This window comes from Pipistrellus hanaki (genome assembly GCF_964339955.1).
Source record: "Pipistrellus hanaki genome assembly, chromosome: 12".
NCBI classification, from domain to species: Eukaryota; Metazoa; Chordata; class Mammalia; order Chiroptera; family Vespertilionidae; genus Pipistrellus; species Pipistrellus hanaki.
In genome coordinates this window covers 53,406,576-53,414,334 of record NC_140514.1, presented here as the reverse complement: position 1 = coordinate 53,414,334, position 7,759 = coordinate 53,406,576, and the positions used below count along the sequence as shown (strand labels likewise).

The 7,759-nt window shown below is 50.7% G+C and overlaps 1 long non-coding RNA gene across 1 annotated transcript; it reads right to left on the bottom strand.

The window, feature by feature from the left end:
- Positions 1-2,426: 2,426 nt before the first annotated feature.
- On the bottom strand, positions 2,427-7,477 carry LOC311630773. Its single transcript, XR_014796451.1, has 3 exons — positions 7,317-7,477; positions 3,478-3,642; positions 2,427-2,827 (listed from the first exon to the last, which is right to left on the bottom strand). It is a non-coding gene; the product is annotated as an uncharacterized lncRNA (long non-coding RNA).
- Between the last annotated feature and the right edge of the window lie 282 nt (positions 7,478-7,759).

Sequence of the window (7,759 nt, the reverse complement as noted above, 5' to 3'; positions counted from 1 at the left end):
AAAATACTTTATTGATATTTTTACAGAGAGGAAGGGAGAGGGATAGACAGAAACACTAATGAGACAGAAACATCGACCAGCTGCCTCCTGCACACCCCCTACCGGGGATGTGCCCGCAACCAAGGTACATGCCCTTGACCGGAATCAAACCCGGACCTTTCAGTCCGCAGACCGACGCTCTACCACTGAGCCAAACCGGTTTCGGCTAGACATATTTTTTTTGATCCCGAGGGAGAGAAGGTGAGAGCAAAGTAAGTAGAGCGAGTCGTTTACATTGTTCCTAAAGGTGAATTCTTCGTTTATTTTCATCTTGTAATCAGGCACTTGACAAATATACAAAAATCTCATTTTCTATCTCTACAGTGTTTGTGACATGTTTTGTTTTTAGGAAGTAGCGATGTTTCCAAAATCACATTTTAAACAGGAAAAGAAAATCAGTCTCCATATAATTGGTGAATGTAACTGGATTATTTGCAATCAACATCTACTTAATGCCTTATTACCCTAATGGAAGTTATTGTAAGTGATGATAAAATTGTCAGAAACAAGTTATGCTGAGTGATGATAAGACTGGCATTATTAAGGAGAAATGTGAGAGGGTTGATCTCTCCCTGCCATGTGAGGACGCCGCCAGAGGCAGCTTGTCTGAGCACCAGGAAGCAGGGCTGCATTGGCCAGCCCCTTGATTTCAGATTCCTGAGGCTCCCAAACCGTGAGAAACAGGTGTGTGCTGCCGAAGCTGCTCAAGGTAAGACAGAGGCACACAGCAGCTGAGGGGCCCACGCCAGAGGAGATGGAGGAGGGCAGCGGAGAGATGGACAGTGGGAAGCTCAATTCCTATTTGCCAGAATGCTTTGTGGGGCTCTGCCCATTTGTTCAGTTCTCTTTCTTCCCACCCCGTGGTGTTTGCTGTTATCTGTGGCTCCTGGGCTGAATGTCAGAGAAGGAACCAGAAGTAAAGTGACTATTCTGTAGGCAGGTGGAAGACAAGAGCCATGTGAGCACTGTGAATGAGGGGGTCCCTGGGCCTGGAGAGTGGGTTCTCAGCCCTAACCAGGACCAGGGACCACTAGGGCATTGCTCTGCCCGCGCCAGGTGACTCACTCAGGGGTGGCTGGTCACGTGACTCCGCCACCATTTTCATCTAGGCTTATTTGATAAACCGAGAGGAAGACAAACAACTATGGATTTCTGAGTTAGTTGCAAGCACTGCAGCGTCTCTGTTTACAGCCCTGGTGCTGCCTCCACGTGGATGGGGCCAAGACGCCCCATGTGCATGTTCTCAGGGGTGAACCGAACAGCAGGCCTGAGGAAGGGCGTGCGGTGAGTCCTGGCGGCAACTCCTGAGAGAGACGCTCTTCTAAGGAAAAGCAGTGTGTTGGGCACATCCTTCCCACTAGAATGTATGCTCTGCAGGGGCCAGTTTTGTCTGTTCCATCACTGCTGTCTCCTCAGCACCCAGGACAAGGTCTAGGAGCTGCCCAACAAATGAACACGCATTGATGGGACACCATTAAGATCTCTAGCACCCCAGTTTTAAAAGAGAGAATGAAGAAGCCAATTGTCCCCCAATTCCCAGACCTCATTGGCCCATTCTTCTCTCTGCCCCCGATCCCTCTGCCTTTTGAAAGGCCAGCATTTGGAAGCTCCGGTCATGTTCATCCTCCTTCCACAGCTCATTACATCTCAGTGGTTGGAAGATTTTCCTATTCTAATCTACGGTGTCCTTTTATTCACTCCACCGGGTCCTGGGCCTGGCCCTCTGGCCTCAGCAGCAGCTCCAGCCTCCTCACTGCTCCTCCTTCCCTCCCCCCATGTGTCCTACAGTCCAAGGCAGGATCATCTCCTCTGTAGCTGCCGTCATTCCCGTCAAGAGTTTGTCGGGGTCCCCACTGCTCACGAATGAAGCCCAGGTGAGTGGTGCAGGCAGGTGAGTTCCTGCACCATGAAGCCCAGACTCACTGTCTCACTTACCTTTTCTGGGTGCAGGGCATTCTGGGAGGGCTTCTTTGATGCCAGGGACATTTGATGTGGCTGTTTTAAGATGTGGGTTTTATTATAATTTAGATATGGTGAGGCCAGCTGATTCGAAGGTCCAGTGAAAAGAGTTTGCTACTCATAGTTCCCAAGTGGAAGGTGCATGCCACAGCACCCAGGGCCACCACCCAGGGCCACATGGGAAGCACAGGGACAGTCAGGAAGCAGAGGGAGTGGGGAGTATGTGGGTGGGCAAGAGCCTTTACTGTGGTTCTTGTAGTGTTAGGGTCACTGAAGGAGGAGTGCATGAGGCCAAAGTGGTAAGGGATTATAAATTCACTAGAGGCCCAGTGCACGAATTCATGCACCAGTGAGGTCCCTTAGCCTAGCCTTCAGGATCGAGCTGAAATCAGCTCTCCAACATCCCCTGAAGGGTCCTGAATTTCAAGATGGTGCAGGCCAGGCCAACTGACCCCACTGGTGCATGATAGGGGCCAGGGAGGGACCAGAGTAGGGCTCCAGGGCATATCTGGCCTGTCTCACTGAGTCCTGATCAACCTGACCCCAGCAGCAACCTAACCTATCAATTGGAGACTCAGCCCCCTGGTGGTCAGTTCACATCATAGTGAACAGTTGAGCAGCCTTAGCATATCATTAGCAATTACGCTTAGATTGGTTGAAGGGACCTCTGGATGACCAGACACTTAGCATATCAAGCTTTTATTATATAGGATTAGATCATCTGAGGCTGAGCCCCCAAGTGGCATCATCACCCAGGGATGGGGAGCCACAGGTTTAAAGGACTCTAGGTGGGCTTTCTCTGCCGGAACTCTCTGGGCGGGTCCAGATCCTGGGCAAGTCCAGAGGGGAAAAGTAACAGGCTTAGCAAGTGGAATGTGGTCTAAGCAAAAGAGAATGCCGGTTGTGAAGTGGTCTAAAGGTCAGTTCCCAGGGGAGAGGGTATCAAGTCAACTATTTGATCAGACCGAACGTGGGAGGCCAGGTAAGCAGAGTATACGCCAGCTTAGGGCTGGCCACTTTGAACAGTTGCAGTGGGCTCTGGAGTGAAGGGACCCAGGGGCTCTGCGGGGTGGGCCGGTGCCTGGTGCTCGGTGGGTAGGGCTGGGGAACAGGGGCCCTGAGTGTGAGAGCCATTTGACCTGTTTTAAAATGTGGCTTTATTATTACTCAGGGAGAGGCGGTGGCTGGGGACCAAGGGCTCTGGATAGGTTAGTTTGTGTGTGAAAGGCATGCTCACAGGCCTAGGAATTAGCCCTGGGGAGGAGCAGTCTCTCCAGGCTTATTAGGCCCCAGGTGTCAAAGCATCAGGGAATATAGAAAACGAAAAACATGGTTAATACTATGGCCACCCCTCCATCATTAAACTATTGAATAGTACGGAAAATAGTCAGCCACCCCTCTGACGGGGCTCCTCCGTTTCTATCGCCCATTCCCAAGCAGACCGCCTTCCCCCATTTCCACCTCCAGTTCCAGACTTACCTTCAATTTGCTACAAAATGCTCAAGAATTGATGGGAAATTACTTGGCATTTCCTGTTTGCTTCCTGGGGCTGCTGATCCATACAGCTAAACGAGCCCCGTACCCTCGTCTCTGCGGCAGCCACTTCGGTGGCTGAAGGCCTTGGTTCCTTTCCTGTACAATCCGCTGTTAAGAATCAAAACCAGTCATCTGGTCAGCGAGGTATTTGCCATTTGCCCATTCACAAAGTTAAAATAGTGATCTCGAGCCGTTTTGTTAATTTTTAATGGGCCCCTTCCGTACAGCTGGGCGCTGGGCATGGGAGCAGCCACTCTGCTCAGCCTCCTGGCTATCGGAGCGCTTGGCCAAAGCCAAAGGCCTTTTTTCCATCCCATAGACTTTTACTCCAGCTTTACAGTAACATAAATTCCACCTGGCTGCTCGCTCCCCTATTTTGTTCTCCTTTAGTCATTAATCACTTTTATTAAAAATGATGACTGACCCAGCTCACCATTGCACCTAAAAGTAATTCACCTTCAGCATTTGTTTGAGGAGCATCCTCTTTCGAACATTTTTTAAATTTTAATATTTTTGAGAACAAATGTGGATAATGAACACAAAGATGAGAATGGGAGGTTGCCGTTCCTTATACTAGTATTAGCCTCCATTTTTTTCCGAAAAGGGACATATCATCCCACCTTCTTAATCTGTTTTACTGTCTTCTGGTAGCTTTTATAAAACTTCCCAGTAAAACACATTTATTGGGTTAAGTACATTTATTGAAAGCTGTCATAAAGGTTTATTCCCCAATTTGACACTTAAAGGAAGTAGATTTTTTTTATTATAAATCCTTTATGATTGCCTGGCCAGCGAGGCGCAGTTAGCTGGGCGTGTCCCATGCACCGAAAAGTTGCCTGTTGGATTCCCAGTCAGAGCACATGCCCGGTTGCAGCCTTAATTCCTGGTAGGGGACATGTAGGAGGCAGCCAATCGGTGTCTCTCTCTCTCTCTCTCTCTCTCTCTCTCTCTCTCTCTCTCTCTGTCTCTCTCACACACACACAAAAAAAAAAAATCAATAAAAATATTTTTAAATAAATTTTAAAAAAGTCTTTATAATTAACTTTCCCCCCTGAAATTTCTTTTATGACTGAGGTTGAAAAAGCCCGCAAAGTATAACTCTGATACCTGCTATTCATCATGATGGTGCTTTTAGTGCTCTATAGATTTCTAGTCTGTGTATAGGTGCATAGATAAGGATGAAAAGCATCCAAGTTTGAATAGTGAATTGCAGTTAATCCCATAGGACACAATCATTGCATAAAACATGTAGCACCGGCTAACGTTGAATTTGCTTATTACTGGAGATGGTCCGTGTGGAACAGAGCTTGCTTAAGTGGACAATAATAACGTTGGACATGTGCTAAATAACTCACATAGATTTTCCCACTTGATCTTTACAATAACCCGGTGAGGTAGGCACTCTGATGGGCCTATTGTCTGATGAGAAAACTGAGCTGAGGTTTAGCAAGCCTGGGCACCTCGCCCAGGTTGCCCGGCTGCAGACCTGGTCTCCATGCTAAGAGCTGGCCACATGCCTTTCTCACTGCCGCCGGATACAGGCTCACCGGGGGACACAGCTCATCAGCACAACATGCCTTTGAAGAAAGCGAAATAATTCATTACAAATGTCCTGGAGATTTGGGGAGTAACCATTCGGACCAGGAACTGCAGAACTTCAACTACCCCCTGTAACCTCCAGGGGGCAGGACACATGTGAGTCTTCCTGACATTGTGCCCTCCAGCCTGCAGCCAGGGCTCAGCTGAGCACGGCCTGGAGGTCACATACAAGTCAAAGCGCCTGGTTTTGACTCTTGGTTTCCACTTTGCTGGGTGACATTAGGCAAGTCACCTAACCTTTGTGCATCTCAGCTGTCTCATTTCTAAAGACTGGGTGAAATCTGCTGCCTATGGTGGGTGTAAAAACAAGTGAGAAAATTATTGTGAAAGTGTTTTGTAAACTGTAATTAATACAAATACAAGCAACGAAGCAAGTTCCACTTGAGTTGCGACACGCATCTGTCTAGGCACAGAGACCTCAGCCGCCTGCTCTCCGGGCACCTTCGCCATCATCCCAGTGCTCCACTTCCTGAGTCCATGTGGGGCAGGTTCTTGGGGAATGCTGAGCATAAAGGTGAGCTATATGGAATGCTCCAGGAATTCTAAGCCCAAGCTCCACAGAGAAGCGATTCTGCTAGCAATGTTCCCAGGTATCAGAATCTCTAACATTGACCATCACTGTCACCCAGAGCATGCTGGCCACCAGATGAGCAGGGGTGGCATGTACTGTTTGGATCTCAGGTACAAATGAGGGGACTAAAGTGCACAGAAACTGAGGGCTCTCTCAAGGTCATAGGGCAAGGAGGGGGCAAAGGCAGCCCAATGGCCAGTGCACTCTAAGAGACCTCGCACCTGAGCCCTAGGCTGTGGACAGCCCAGTCCTGCCCTCCCAAAGTTTGAGGAGCTTTGTAGGTGGGGCAGCTGTCCGTTCTACCACCAAGGCCCAATTCTGTGGGGATACAATGCCACAGGTACTACTAGCTCATCCTAATATATAAAAAGCCAGGGGCAATCACAACCAAAACAACCAGACAGATGACCGAACAGCAGGCTGCATGGGGCGACCAGGCCAGCAGGGGGGTTAGTGAGGGATGACTAAATGACTGAACATGGCTGCATGGGTGACCAGGCCGGCAGGGGGAGCAGTTGGAGGTGACCAGACCAGTGGGAGAGGCAGTAATGGGTGACGAGGCCGGCGGTGTCAGGGGGGAGTTTGGGACAACCAGGTTGGTGGGGGAGCAATCGGGGGCAACCTGGCCGGCAGAGGGGACCGTTGGGGGTGATCAGGCCAGCAGGCAGAGGCAGTTGTGATCAGGCTGGTAGGGGGGCAGTTAGGAGCAATCAGACAGGCAGGCAGGTGAGCAGTTAGGAGCCTGCGGTCCTGGGTTGTGAGAGGGATGTCCGAGTGTCCTTGTGATTGAGTCTAAACCAGCAGTCGAACATCCCTGAAGGATGGTTTGGAAAGGGTGCTGGCTGAGCTGAGGGGACTCTCCCTCCCGTGCACAAATTTTGTGCACCAGGCCTCCAGTTAAACAAGGAGCCTTCCTGTGCATGCCGCCTGCCCTTACACTCCTCACATAATCAATGCAACAGACAGAAATGCCACTCTCTTCCTCTCACTGACCTTTAGGGAGGGTGAGGCCCCATAGCCAGGCCAGTGAAGCTGGTGCCCATGGGTCTTTGTGAGGGCAGGTGTGGAGAAGGAGGAGGACTGAAGGAGAGGGAGGAGGACTGAAGGGGTGGGAATCTGGGCGCTGCCCGAGGGAAGGGCTGGAGGGTGGTGTTTGTCTTTTGTTTTTATTGAGGTGAAATTCTCGGAAGATGAACTTTTAAGTGCCGTTTAGTACATTCACAGTGTTGTGCAACCATCATATCTGGTTCCAAAACATTTTCATCGCCTCCAAAGGAGACCTGTGAGGGGAGGTTAAAGTCTAAGCTGTGAAGAATGTGACATATCCCCAGCCCGGCCCCTGCCTCCGCCTCTGGTCAGGTCCTCGTGGCAGCTCCTGTAGCGCTGGCATAAGTGGCTTCCCGTGGGGGACCCAGCAGACAGAGGGCACGGAGACGAGGAGGCAGGATCAGACCGAGACTACATCTGGGGCGGCCAAGGCTCCCTCCCTCCAAGAACAGGGAGGCCCGGGGACATCTGTGTTCTATAAGCGATATGTGTGCTGAGAGCCGCTGCTGGGGCTCAGCACAGACACGCCTGGTACACAGAATGCTTTCCTCAGAGCGGTACTCACTGTGCCTTGCATCACGAAGCAACTGCTGCAGACAGCGCCGTAAATTGTCCGGAGACAAAGACTGCCCTCCCGTTGGCTCTAAAATCATCTCCGAGGCAGAGCCCCAGCTCTTTCTGCAGAGGGCTGGTCACCGGGCACGGCAGGCGAGGACAGAGAGGAGCCCAGGCTCCTGGCCTCGCTGAGTGGCCCCCGGGGGCAGGCACCACCCCAGCTTCCTGGAGCCTCCGTCGGAGGAGCAGGCCTCCAGCCGGCCAGGCGGCGGCCAGGCGCGCCCCTCCCCCGGGCTGCTCCCTCCGCCTGGAATCTGAGCCACATTTTTCATTTCCCTTCTGGTGCTTTCCTGGTATTTCTTAGTTGCTTTACTGAGAAGTCACTTTGAAGAACACCTCTATTCTTTAACACAAGGCATACCTTGCATTCTTGTGCTAAAATAGTATTTTTTG